Source organism: Sciurus carolinensis, chromosome 14 (assembly GCF_902686445.1).
Source record: "Sciurus carolinensis chromosome 14, mSciCar1.2, whole genome shotgun sequence".
Lineage (NCBI taxonomy): Eukaryota > Metazoa > Chordata > Mammalia > Rodentia > Sciuridae > Sciurus > Sciurus carolinensis.
The window spans coordinates 57447467-57462720 of record NC_062226.1 but is presented as its reverse complement, the minus strand read 5'-3'; positions in this window follow the sequence as shown (position 1 = coordinate 57462720).

The window sequence follows — 15254 nt, the reverse complement described above, 5'->3', positions numbered from 1 at the left end:
CATCGACTTGAAACTGTACCAATAAGAGTATAAAGGGTGCAGAACTTTAACCCTTTTAAAGAGAGACAAAAAGAGAAAAGAGGAAAAAGAAGCAGACAGACAACAGTGAGAATCTTACATTATTGCTCTGAGAAGTCCCACAACCAATATCTGTTTGGCTGATTCTCCCTTTACTCTGTCCCATTTTATAAGATTTTTATGGCTTAAATCACTTTAGGGAAGGGAGTGCAATAAAAGAGTTGTGTGATTTTCTAAATACACAAGCTCCAGTAATTCCTAGGAGATCTTAGCCAGGATTATGAAATAGTCCACAGGACCACATACTTTGTGAATCACATCTACTCACGAGAGCCCATGTGCTGTTTTGATTTTTAAAACCAGCAGGCACATTGTGCCAAACAGCATCGAGGTGCTAAATCATAAAAGAGCAGTGTTCGGATGTGTCCTGGCAATCATGCAAACTCAAATAGGGTACCTGATTCATTAAATTTTACCTGCGTCTTTTATCCTAAAATTCTATCATTTCTAACCACTGTTTCAGCTCTTAGGACTTAAAACTTCACTCCAAGGACAATGTTAAAATTTTTTAATAGGATAAGGAAGCTATTTCCTTCTCTCCTAACAGCCTCACTCTAGAACAATTTATAGAACTGACTCAGATCCTCCCTGGCACTGAGAACTAATTCTCAGTAAAATGAGAGGTTTGAACAAAAAGAGTTTATCTTCCTTTTATGTGGTGTTATTACTGCTGGGAAGCTACATTGAATCCAATCTTCCCTAACTCTGAAAAATATTCTGCCACAAAAACTGCATTATCTTCCTACCTGACCTGAATTTTTAAAAACTAGAATCCTTTTTCTAGGTGATATCACTATTCTGATCACAAATGAACTAATTTTTCTTATAGTAAATTATTTTGCAGATGGCCAATGGCTTTTGAAGACTTTCTATTTGTGGCAACTGATTTCTGCTCTGGATTATGAGTTCTTCATGAGTGTGCTTTAAGTCTCACACTTGTGTGCCTCCAGCTTCTAGCACAACACTTAGCCCAGAGTAAGAGCTCAACAAATACTGAAGGAACAAATGGACGAAGTATTATATGGAAAGGGGAGCCCCTCCATTGCTTTGCCTTTAACAGTGATATCATTTTATAAAGGTAAAATCCATTCAGGTTGGATTTTTACTTTTTCTATTTCAGCCACAGACCAAGATAACAAGAAAAGAACATATTTAACAAAGGTGCTTGATGCCAAAATCATAAGAGTAAAGTCTCGGCTGCATAGAAGTATTGACAAAACATTCAAAATCAAATTTGATTATGAGATTATTTAGTAATAATGGACAGGAAATAATCTTTTTAGTGATTCAGAAATATTTCAAGAAATCAGGGCATATCAATCAAATGAAATATTCTACATCCACAAAAATGTTAATTTTAATGTCTTTAAAGCATGAGGTATCAAATACTTCATGGACCATTTCAGATCTTATTGATCTATTAACCTTGCCATTTTCTTGTTCTAGATTTGCTATAATGACCAGAGTTTCTTGAGTTCTAACTGATTCACTTAAACTAACAAACCTTGGTTGCATGTCCCATATAGAGTCTCCTCCTGCCCAAGGCCTCCTGGGTGACACTGATGTGTGGATACTACAAAAACATCTCACACTCACACAAGCAGAGGATTTAATACCCTGTGGGGCAAAAAATGGATCTATGGGACAGAGTATCTGATGGATACAGTATTTCCTTTTTCTTCCCCAAGACCAACAATCCTATGATGCAGATCACAAACATTCCATATCTAATTGATAAAAAAAAAACTTTATATTGGTTCTCTCTCCTTTCCTATTTCATTTCCCCCCTTTCCCTCTCCCTGGACTTGAACTCCCTAACACAATAATAGCACGAAAGAATTTACTTCAAGCTCTGCTGTATGAAGAAACCAGGAAGACATTTGGAATGATCCTAGAAAGACAATATTCAGGCAGGGTTTGGGGGCTTTATGTCCAGTTATTCCAGAGCAGTAAGCATTCTGGCTTCATACGGTGGAGACAGCGCTAAACTTTCAAGGTCTTTCCCCAGAAATAAGTTACTCACCTATTACCTATTCCAACATAACCTGAAGAGGCTTTGGTCATCTTCACATTTGACTGAAAAGCAACTGGTACCTTAACTTGATGGTATCCTACTTTTTTGACGTGGTGGTCAGGAGGTGGCAAAACTACTAGATGCTCTACTAAGGTCCATACATGTCAAAGGACTAGAAATAAGCTACATGAGTCCCAAGGCACCTGTCACATTAGTAGGTTTTCTGGGTCCAGTGGCCAGGACTTAGAGGCAGAGAATGTGATTATAGCCTGAAGAAAAGCACTTGTACATTTTGGATTTTGGAGATGGCATATAGTATATTTGTTCTGAAATCTACTTATCTGGAGACTAAAAAGACTGATAATATTTTGTAGGGGAGAGGTTACTAGGAATTGAACCCAGGTGTGTTCTACTACTGAGCTACAACTCCAGCCCTTTTTATTTTTAGGCAGAGTTTCCATAAGATGCCAAGCCTGACCTCAAACTTGTGATTAAAGGTGTGCACCCCTGCACCAGGCTAAGACTACTACTAATCTTGAATGGTTCTCAGAATAAAAGAGGAATTTCTAACTGGTTTAAATTGCCATGGTGTATGTTGTCCTGCCACTTAGAAAATAGACTAATTAATCCAAAAATGCTAAATGTATCCATGGAAATAAGGATGATGTGTGAAGTCTCTGGCAAGCTCCAATAGTACAGACACCCTAGATTTTACATATTTTTTCCTTCTTGGGCAGAGACTACTCTGTTTGATAACTGGCTCCCAGGGTACCTGGGTCCTTATAGAGTCTAAGTGAGTAAGAATGGTTTATGAAGTTACTGTGCAACTGGATCTTCCCATCATAAACAAAATTACCAGATCTGAGTCATAATGCAGGGCAGCAGAGTAAGATTCTGTATCATGATACAAATTATACTTGAGGATTTGGGTCTATGCAATTTCAGAAAGTATGAGTAACGGTGTTTGAACTCCCAGGTAAATTACTTTGTTGCACTGATAATCCCAATCCCAACTCACACATATACCCATATAGGGATTTATTGCACTTAATAGAGGCAAAATGAACTTGATCTTGTGTCACAGATGGGTTAGCAAAATGTATTCAAGTTGAAAAATGAATTGCTGTCATGTTGAAGCCCCCTGATGGTGGTGGGGGGAAGGAGAGATGGCCTAAGAAACAGTGGTGAGCTGTGAGGCACATTGGATTATCCACTGTGTATAAAGCAGGAAGTGGTCTGAGGCCCAATCATACAGGGATTCCTGTGCAGTGAGAGATGTTATGGCTGGGTGATAAAGAGCCAGGAAGGAGAAGAAGTTTGGAAAATTAGATACCAGAAAATACAGAGGAACTCTTAAGAGTTATGGCTAGTGCAAGGGGTTTAGTATATCAGACATAGAGTGTTTCAGGTTCTCGACCACAACTGATTCATCTCAGCTGCCACTGTGGCACTAGGTGTGTGGGATCTGACCCACTTAGGGGCAACCTAACAGCTTAATGCCCACACTGTAGGAACTTTCCTATAGATTCCAAGGTTTGAGACACAATCAGACTCCATAAAACCCCCCATTTTCTACCTATGATGTACAGCGTGGAAGTACAGGAAATTCATTCCTGTGGTGAATTTTCTAGTAGATAATGAAGTCAACATATAAATGGTCTTCCTTTATTCCCACACATAAAAATGTCCTAAAACAAAGTTTATAAAGTTTCTCATAGAATGAACCCCAAGTAGTCTGTGCTCTATCTACCAGCCTGCTTGATATCTTGTCTCTGCCTAAGCTCTTCCTTTCCTTGCTTTTCTTTCTTTGCTCTCCTGGTCTGCTTCCTTTGTGACAGTCCAAAATAAATCCTGGGATCTATTTTCTAGGAAACTCATAGTAAGGCACATGGGAAAATCATCATCGTATCAAGTTTTGTGACAAAAATAGGGCACATGATTATTTGTCAAAATGTTCTAGTTGGGCAACTTGATGTCAAGAAAAAATACTAAGAATAATGTAACATATTAAACATTAAAGCACTAATGAGAATTAATACTGGGGAACAGGATTTAAAATGTTTCTTTTTTTCATTTAAATGTGTACTTTGAAAACTTGGAAAGAAAAAGTCTATGGAAAAAATGATGGGCAGGTTTCTGCAATATAAAGGGGTCCAAGGCAGAGTCATAGTTCAGTATAAAGTAAACCAACTGTTTCAGAAGAAAAGTGAGCCTATAAAACAAAGACAATCCAAGGTCAAAATATCCGAGCAAACAAGGGGATAAGGCCAAGGGACGAAGGAAGAAAGCAACTTGGTCTTGAGTAGTTTACAGTAGCAGTGTTATTTGAGGAATGGGGGTCTTTTTTGATGTAGAAAACCAACTCTGGGTGAACACACACAACAGAGTTATGTTGTGATAAATAGATATTCTAATTAAAAACTAGACAATATCTCTCAGTGTAGGTAATGGATGCTTATATAGACCAGAGGACAGAATATTTGAAATTTGGAAAAGTCCAGAATTCCTGGTCTCTGGGGTTGATTTCATTGAAGAAATTATGCAACAGATATCAATAGATGAAAACTATTACAGTAATATTTATCACCATGTCTTAGAAAAGAAACTTTATTTCTAAATATAAGTTGATGAAGATTTAGGAATAAAAGATCTCCAAGGAAGAGGATTCAGATGAAGCTGTTCTAATTGGGCATGAGAACAAGAGATGTGGTGGCTGCTTAGAGACAGGAGTGGAATATGAGAGATCAGGTGGCAGACGAAAGATGAGAGTGAGCAAGGACGCAGATGGAGGAAGAAAGAGAGTGCAAGGTGAATTCTTCCATTAAAATTACAAGTCTTTTGCCAAGTTTATGGAACCCTGGAATATGCCATAGGATTCACAGGACAATAAAGAGGAGCCAAGTTCTGGAACCAGCTCAGCTTTTTTGCATAACAGTGATGGTACTCAGTAAAGCAAAAGTATAGAAGCAGAGAGAACAGAGATCAGTAGAGATGAAAAAGGGACTGTGAACTGCTGCAGGGAGTAGTGCTGGGACCGGGAACAAGGACACCCATCATGGGGGCCAAGGGGATTGCAAGATGCATGATTAAAGATGTCATGTAAACCAATGTAAGTTTGGGGCATGTGGGGTCATGGTGAAGAATCTCAGGAGGGAGCAACATGAGGAAGCTAGGTCAGAGAGAAGATGCACTCCCTGGGTGACATCCTCCCTATGCTGCCTATCACCCCTCTGCTAGATTGTAAAGTATAACCAAAAAAAAAAAAAAAAAAAAAAATACAGTAGCCATCCTGAAAGAATTTCCTGTAGCAATTTATTTACAAAAATTAAAACTAGACACCTATAAACAAGATTAAGCACATTATTATAACTTGGAAATTTGTTCAAAGAAAGTAGTTTCAAATTCAAATAACAAACACTGGTGAAATGGGTGCTAAGATTACCCACAAAGTCAGAAAACCACAAAATCTTTGTAATTCTGCTTTTCACTTTCAGTGAATGATCTTAGTTCAGGAGATGTAAATAATCATGAAGGAAGAAAAGAGACAAGGTGGTGTTTGTCAGATAAAGAGGAAGTGGGGGTAGAGAGAAGAAAGAAGAAAAGGACAAGACGACATTAAAGAGGGAAAGACTCAGTCTTGGGTGTTGGAGCCCCACACTTTGAAATATTCCAAATCTGATTTATGCCCCACTGTCATGTCAGGGTCTTAAAGTTTTTTTGTTTTTTTTTTAAAGTATATTAGCAAAGGGCCCATAATTTCATTTTACAGTGGACACTGTAAAAAAGCTAAGGAAGAAAAGATTAACTGGAAAGAAAGAAGCATAAAAATGGTTTTACTTTGGTTAAAATTAAAGAAACTGGTAAGTGAAATGAGCAGGATTTTGGTGTATATAGTAAAATATTAATTCAGGTGGGATGGGGAGAAATTGGTCAGTACAGGTGCTATTTCTTGTCATTAACTAGTACTCCATGAAGTTTGCAGGCAGCATCCTCTTACATTCTGTAGGCACTGTGGTGTAGAGAAAAACTGAACAAGTATGCAAATATGATGAAGGGATATCGTGGTTTAGATATGAGGTGTCCCCAAAAAGCTCATGTGTGAGACAAACCCAGAAGGTTCAGAGGTGAGATGATCAGATTATTGGAGTTGGAACCGAATTGGTGGATTAATTCACTGATATGGATTAACTGGGTGTTAACTATAGGCAGCTAGTGGCTAGAAAAAGTAGGTCACTGGGGTGTGACTTTGGGGTTTATATTTTGTCCCTGGTTAGTGGGACAAGATAGAAAATATTTTGTCACTGCTCTCTGGTTGCCACACCCTGAGCTGCTTTCCTCCACCATACCCTTCTGCCATGATGTCCTACCTCACTTTGGGCCCAGAGTTATGGAATCCACCATCTGTGAACTAAGACCTCTGTAACCATGAGCCCAAATAAACTTTTTCTCCTCTAAGTTTCTTGGGTGTTTTGGCAACAGCAACAAAACAGTCAACTAAAACCGGGGATAAACATCTACACTCAAAGTGGAAAAGTACATAAAATGTGCAGGCACTGGGAAGTTGCTCATGCCTGGACACAAAAAGCCAAGAGCTGGGGCACCTGTAGGACACTGGAATCAGCCTCCTGGAGGAGAGCAGGCAAAGGCAGAGCTAGACAGTACACAGAAGTACCTTTGTACTATATAATGCTGGTAAATTAAAATGCCAAAACTCCAACTTGAAATGAGTCTACCTCATACACATTTTTCTTGCAAATGGGATTGTCTGGTAGCATTTTCTTTTTCCAGGTACTGCACTAGACTCTGAAGATTTAGTGGTGATCCAGACAGACCATGGTGTTACTCATAAAAGGACTTACTGCCTAACAAGCTTGCATACCATGTACCCATATTATTAAAATTGTTCTTTTAAGGTAATGTGTTGTGAAAACTTATGCATTAGAAGCCTACTCTAGTATGAGGGAGGGAGTTGATACCATTCCTGGAGAAGTAGCAGTTGAAATTTACATGAATAGGGATCAGGCATGCATGGGATAAAGGAACTTAAGGAAGCATTTCACAGATAGCTTCTATAGAGCTATGGAAAATTTAAAGAGGCTTAAAGTCCCCTGAAAAGAGAATTTTGTTTTTCTTTTGTTCCCTAATGGACCCTACCACCTAGGACAGTGTCTGGCATATAGAAGATGCTCAATAAATACTTATTTGATGAATGAACATATTCACATTCTAGAATACAACCAAATCTTGGAAATCCCTGAGCCAAAGGGAACATGATAGAACCCTTCAAAGAATAAGCAAATTGTAGCAAATTACACTTAGTTGTGAAAATAAAATCAGGAAAAGTATAGTAAACCCTACTATTCAAGGTCTAAAAAGATTGAATCACTCCTCTTTAATATCTCTGACCTTGGAGTCCTGTGGTTTTTCACAGGCTATATACATAAGGAAATCCAGTTTAAAAAAGTTGTGCCACCTTTACATATGTTATGCAACTGTTAAGTAATGGGTCATTCTTTATAGAAACCAGCTCAACCTTAATAATTCCATATACCTTTGAGTAAAGTTTAGCCAGTATTGCTTATGAGTTGTTAAGGCTTGGGTACAAATGCTTCTTTTTGTTTTCTTTCAGTCTAAGATAGTCTGACCACTGACCAAGACAGAGAGTTTTTATTGCATAATTCTTAAATTACATTGCTGGGTTGTTTGACTTGGCCAGAAATTTAAATCCTAACACAAACTCACAGTGGTGAGTGATTCAGGGCTCACCCCCCTTTCTCTTCTATGATTCCATTGTCCCTACTAAAGAGGAGCCACACCCACAGAGTCAATTTTCTGAGTGACTTCAGTCTTTGCAATAGAAAGAAAAAGAAAATTGGAACCTTACTGAAATGGTTGTTTGTTCTTTCAGACTTTGTAATCATCTAAATAAGAATTTCCTGTTTTAACCATCTAATCTTGCTGTCTTTAAGTGAACACCATATAATTTAAAATATTTATTTTGTTAATTAGTACTCTTTGCCTTTCACATTAAATAAATTGTATTTACCACTATATAATACCAGTATTGTGATCTACAAAAAAAAAAAAAAAAAAAAAAACACAGTGTCTTTTAACGGTTTCCTCACATGTACAGTTTCTAGTATATGTAATAGAACGTAGACCAACAACTTCTGAGCTCCATTTTAAAATTATTTCAAATCCTTTTTTAATGTGTCTGGCACATATGTATTTCCTACCTACAGATTATTTTCTTAATACACAATATATGTATATAGTTTATATATATATATGTGTGTGTGTATATATATACATATATATGTAAGTACAGAGTAAATGTTCAATGAATATTGGCTATGAATTTCTTCCTTAATCGTGCTACAGTTAATAGCTTTTAAGGGAAGTGTTATTATCTTACTCTATAAATGGCAATGGTGCCCAGTGAGGTGAAGTGTGGAGGAAATTGCTCAAAGTGCCCAACTGGTATGTGGCTGACTTCAGTCATGCTCTTTCATGCAACCACTTTTCACTACACCCAGAATTTTATAATATTCTTGGAGTGGATTTGGTGACTTATCAAAAATATATTCACTGAAAATACAGAAATCTAAACCCAGTTTAAATATGCAGCATGATGTAGAGTCCTGTAGAGACAATATCGATGATCCACAGAGAAGTGAAGGAGACCAGCACAGGGAGGAACACAACGCAGAGACTGCTGTAAGCATAGGAAGATCAGTCTTTCATGAAGTTATCACGTCCCACAGGGCAAAGGACCTGAGAGAGCCCATTTTTCTAGCACACTTACTACATGCTAGCTCTGCACAGGTTCTGTGCTGACACTGGGGAATCAACCAAAGGTCAATCAGAAGTTCTAGCTATGCTCGTGAAGCTAACAGACTAATTGCAAATGTACCCAAGACAAAGAAAAAGGTAAAATACATGCAAACTATGACAAATACTATCTACAAAAAAAGCAAACAGGTTTCTGAGATAGAAACTTGGTTGCAATTTTAGTTGTTCAGGCAGCAGTTCCTGCAGTTTTCCTATTACTTTTTAAATATGACCAATATATAAATTGTCCCTTAAGTTCAAGGATATTTTTAAATTATTTTTAAAAATTCATTAAGGAATTGAGGGCATAACTCAGTAGTAGAATGCACAAGACCCTGGGTAGAATCCTCAGGGGGATATAAACATTAATATAATACATCATATTGACTGGTCTAAAAAACAAAAATCATATGGTTTTAATAGCTTCAGAAAAAAGCCATAAAATGTAACGGGACAAAAACTTAGCAATATTTCAACAAGTCCTCTAATGAAAGTATTTACGAAAGTATCTGGAGCAATGGTTCTCAAACTTTACCTTGTATTTGAATCATTTAGAGAGTTAATTAAAACACCAATTGCTGGGACCATCCCTTTCCTCTAGAGTTTCCTGTTCAGTAGGTCTGGGGTGGGACTCAGGAAGTTGAATATCTAGCAACTTCCCAGATGAGGCTGATGCTGCTGATCCAGGACTTATTGTTTGTGAACTACTATTCCATACTCTTAATTGTAAAATAATGAAATTATTTAGTTTGAAAAGTAAGTATTGAAAATTCCCAGTTGGGAACACTTGTGCATATTTTTAATCCCAGCAGCTTGGGAGACTGAGGCAGGAGGATTGCAAGGTCAAGTCCAGTCTCAGCAATTTATTGAGAACTTAAGCAACTTGTTGAGACCCTGTCTTAGAATGAAAAAAAAACAAAGACCTGGGGATGTGGCTCAGTGGTTAAGCACCCCTGAATTCAATCCCTAGTAATAATAAGTAAATAAATATTACCCTTTCTATTTTATCACTCCTAGTCCCTATGTAAATGATGGTAAATAGGTAAGAATACTCAATATTGTATGACAGCAAGAGCAAATAAAATTATGTACTATTTCATCAGTAGAGTGATAAATTGTGGGAAAAAAATCATATCATAAACCATATACAACTATCTGTTAAATATCTCCAATAGCATGGTATGGTTTTGAGATGAAAACATCAAATTACAAAATGAAAATATTTGTGAGTATTTTGAAAATTTATGATATAATGCAACACAGTTCAACTCATTTAATGTAGTAAAAACACTAAATTAGAGCTAGTGTGTTACCCACTGACTTCTGAATGGTGATACATTTGCAAGATAGGAGGGGAAGCTCAGAGTACCCATCTGAAATCCCAATACAGTTCCTTAAAATTTTCAACTTATTGGTCAGCTCACCAGATGTGCATGTTAGCAAAGAGTCTGGTGGCATAAATAAATTTATTAAAAGTGGTGAAAGTGGCATCCTTGTCTTGTTCCTGTTTTTAGAGGAAATGCTTTCTGTTTCTCCAGTCAGAATAATGTTGGCCTTGGGTTTGTCATATATAACCTTTATAAAGTTGCAGTAAGTTCCTTCTATCCTTAGTTTTTCTAGTCTTTTATACATGAATGGATGCTGTCCTTTGTCAAATTATTTTTCTGCATCTAATGAGATAATCATGTGGTTCTTGCCCCTAAGTCTATTTATGTGGTGAATTACTTTTATTGAGATCCATATGTTGAGACAACTTTGCACCCACACGATGCAAATGCAATCCTTAGCAAGAAAAGTGAAGCAGGAGGCATTATAACATTGGACCTCAAATTATATTATGGAGCTGTAGTAACAAAAACATCATGGCACGTAAACAGGCAAGAAAACCAATGGAATAGAAGACACAGAGATAAACCCACATAAATACAGTTATTGCTTACTTGACAAAGATGCCAAGAGCATACACTGGAGAAGAGATAGACTTTTTAACAAATAGAACTGGGAAAACTAAAAATCCATATGTAGTAGAATGAAATCTGAACCCTATCTCTCACCCTGCACAAGACTCAAAGTGGATCAGACCTAGGTATTAGACCAGAAATCCTGCAACTGCTAGAAGAAAATGTAGACCCAACACTCTAACGTGTTGGCTCAGGAATTGACTTCCTTAACAAGACTCCTAAAGCACAAAAAGTAAAATGAAAAATCAATAAGTGGGATGGTGTCAAATTAAAAAGCTTCTTCACAGCAAAGAATTAGGAACATGAAGAGAGAGCCAACAGAATGGAAGAAACTCTTTGCAACCTACTTCTCAGACAGAGCATTAAAATTCAGTATACGCAAAGAACTCAAGAAGCTTAACACCAGTAATTAATAATAATCATCATAATAATAATAACCCAATCAATAAATGGACAAAGAAACTAAACATACACTTCTCAAAAGAAGAAATACAAATGGTCAACAAATATATGAAAAAATGTTCAACGTCTCTAGCAATTAGAGAAAGGCAAATTAAAACTCAATGCCAGTCAGAAGGGCAGTTATCAAGAATACAAGTAACAAAAAATGTTGGCAAGAATGTGGGGGAAAATGCACACTCATACATTGCTGGTGGGACGGCAAATTGATGCAACCACTATGAAAAGCAGTATGGAGATTCCTTAGAAAACTTGGAATGGAACCACCATATGACTCAATCATCCCACTCCTTGGTATATACCTAAATATTTAAAATCATCATTCTATAGTGACACAGTCACATCAATGTTTATAGCTGCACAATTCACAGCAGTCAAGCTATGAAGTCAAACTAGGCTTCAACCCTTCAACCAATGAATGGATAAAGAAAATGTGGTTTATACACAATGGAATATCACTCAGTTATAAAGAAGAATGACTTTTTAAGACATTTGCCTGTAAATGAATGGATCTGGAGAAAATCATACTAAATTAAATAAACCAGTTCCCAAAAGTTCAGATGTTTTCTCTGATATGCAGAAACTAATCCAAAATAACGAGGGGAGATTAAAAAAGAAGAATAGCAGAAAGATCAGTGGAGAAGACAAAGGGTAATGAATAGAAGGGAAAGGGGATGAGATACGGAAAGATAGTGGAATGAATCTACCCTTACATTCCTATGTACCTATATAAATATATCACAGTGAATCTCACCATCATGTACATTCACTAGACACTAATTAAAAAAAAAACTTTAAATAAAAAACAAAAAGATCAGTAGAGTTGAGTGAAGGAAAAAGATGGAGGGAGGAGAAGAGGAAGTACTAGGGACTGAATTAGAATGAATTATATTTCAATGCTTTTACGATTATGTCAAAATGAATCCTATTGTCATGTATAACTAAAAAGAGTCAATAAAATGTTTACAAATTAAAAAAAGAAAAGAAAGAAAATCCTTGTGGCCCACAGGGCATGAAAAATACATAAATTTATTTAGTTATTTATTTATTTTTCTTCTTTATTGTTGATAACAATTCAATACACTTTAAAAAAAAATACCAGTTCTTTTCTCTTAAAAACTTTTTTTCTGGGGAAAATTTGATGAAGTAGAACCCTTCCATAACCACTAATGTTGGCAATTTGCCTTGATAAAAATGGTTACCATATTATGATAAACTTCTGGTAGTCATGTTAATCAAATGGCAAGAAAATGTTATTCCCTTAAAGGAATTATTTGGTTTCAGCAGCCTGTAAATCTGTATTGGCTATTCTAAGTCACCGACTCAAATTGAAACCCAGTACCTGGTTCATAATAATCAACTGCAGATAAATCAGCTCTAGTCGAAGTTACTTGGCTGTCCTCTGCAAGAGACACAGTTAATATTAAAATACTCAATAGCACCTGCTTAGCATGTTTGCCTTCATGCACAGTTTCCAGGTTCTTTGTAAGTTTGCCAAGTATCTTCAAATGAGTCCCCTGGGAAAATGACCTATCAGTAATTTTTTCTGCATTTTCTCAGGCTGATAGCAGAGCAGTTCTTTGATCATGCTGAGGGTTGCACTTCTTAGTTTTCTGAGTACAGAGAAACCTTATGCTTGTGCAGCTAGGCAGAGCTTTGTGCCAGCACTGGATATTTTTATGTCCCACATAAAGAAAAAAGCTGAAGCTATGATCTGCAGGTTGGAGGAATAGAAAGTGTCTCAATGCTTTAAAATTAAGCTGGGCTATTTTCAGTTTTATCTTTTGAAATGCCAGTAATTTGCTCTTTTCTATTATTTTTCTCAACTAAATCCTCTTCTTTTCGATCCAGTCCCTCCTCTCATGCTCTACCCCAAACTTATACAAAATGATAGTATTTTTCACAGACAGAGGGAGATTTTGCTTTTGTGATCTAAAGTAGAATCAAATCCTATGTACATAATCATTTTCAATATACTGGGATAAAAGTCTTTTTTTTTTTTTTTCTTTGTGTCTTGGAGAGGTGGGAGAAAAAATCTTATTTAAAAATGTCATGCCTTAAGATGGTGGAAAACAATGAGAGGAATGGGTTTCACATCAGGAAATCTAGGGAGGAAAAATCCCTTCCTCTGGGGCAGTGTCAGGTTTCTTTTTCCACAGAGGGCAAAAGTTCCACTAATTAAGATGAAAGCAAAACCCGGATGCCTTTGACATGTATTTTTTCCCCCTAGGTTGAAGAACAAATCTGTCAAACTAACTAACTTTTATTTTGTTACATTTAATTTTCAGATTGAATTTCCCTCTATGTTCAGTATCTTTGCATTTAAAAATAATTTCAGTTTAAAAACAAATGTTTAATGGTTTGAGGCTTGTCCATCACAACATCTTTAGGACTGGTGTTCCCTACCTGTGAAATGTGGCTCTTTTTATCCTAGAAAATAATTATAAAGATCAGCATTTGAGAAAAAGAACCAGTGGTGGAGAGGAAAATCCAAACATTTGCAGGAGGTTAGGAAAGGACTTGTGATTATCAAGATGAGAGGAAGGTGGACTCTGGGGTGTTTGAGATGGGCAAATACACTCACAAAAACATTTCATTTCTGAAAAAAAAAATGCTCACTGTGTGCCAGTCAAACAACACATGACTCTGATAGTTTCCAAATAATGGTTTGCAGCCCCCTTAGTAATGAAAGAATGGGCTCTGGTTGGAGACAGTCTAATAGCTAGAATTTATTTCAAAGTACAGGTTCTAACTTGTTCTTAAGTAATTTGGGAAGTTACTTAATTTAAGTCTTGATTTCCCCATTTGATGACATTGTAACACAATGTTTCCACATTGAAACACTATGATAATGATAGTTTCTCCGTCTGATGGCACTTATAAGACTCCAACCATATCATAAACACAAACGTGCCTTCCGCAGACTGGCAGGTCCCACCTCCTCCACAGACATTATCTGTTGTCACCACCTCTGAGAGAGCTTTGGGCACATTCACGTTCTATCCAGATGTCAGGAGTTTTACTGTCTCTAGCTCTGTAATATTTAAATATTAAATTTGTTTTACTGATACTATGTAATATTTAAATACTAGATTACAAAAATCAAGTCAAATATAAATTCAGGTAATCACTTCCATAGTGGAGCTGGGGAGAAATTACTTGAGCTGACCATTGTTTTCCAGTCACATAAATGCTTTCATGACTGCATTCTTATAGACATGTTATTTTGAACTCTCTCAACAGAAAAAAAAAAAAAATGTATCCTCTTCTGACACAAATAATCTCAAAATTATAATGGAAATATTCATATGGATTACTTTGCATCAAAATATAACAACTTATTTGTTGATCATTGTCACATTTTTATATCATGTGTTTTTAAAATTTTAATGAGAATAAAACTAGATCTAAATAACTGAATCTTTTTTTTATTTCACAGAGGAAAGAAGAAAATGTTGGGAATAATCTATCAAAAATTAGAATTACAATGCTCCCTTTGTCTTATGAAATATGCTCTAAACCCAGAATCATATAAGAACATATAATTTGAAAAATAAAAATAAAGCAAACACCTCTAGAGCCATCATTCATGTTTATATATATATATATACACACACTGTTAGCATCTTAGAAACCTCCTGTGTGCCTCTCCCAACTGAATTGACTTCTTGACCCAGAAATAACCATAGTCCTACGTGGATGGCAATCTTGTTTTCCTTAAGAATTTCACCTATTCATGTATTTTTAAACAATACCTTGTTTAGTCTTGCCTGTTTGAAACTTCATAAAAATGGAAACATATTATCTATATTCTGCATCTTTCTCTCACTCAGCCTTATGCTGATAGAATTCTTTCAGGTTGTCATGTAGCTATAATTTGTTTTCATGGCAGAACAGTATTATACTGTATG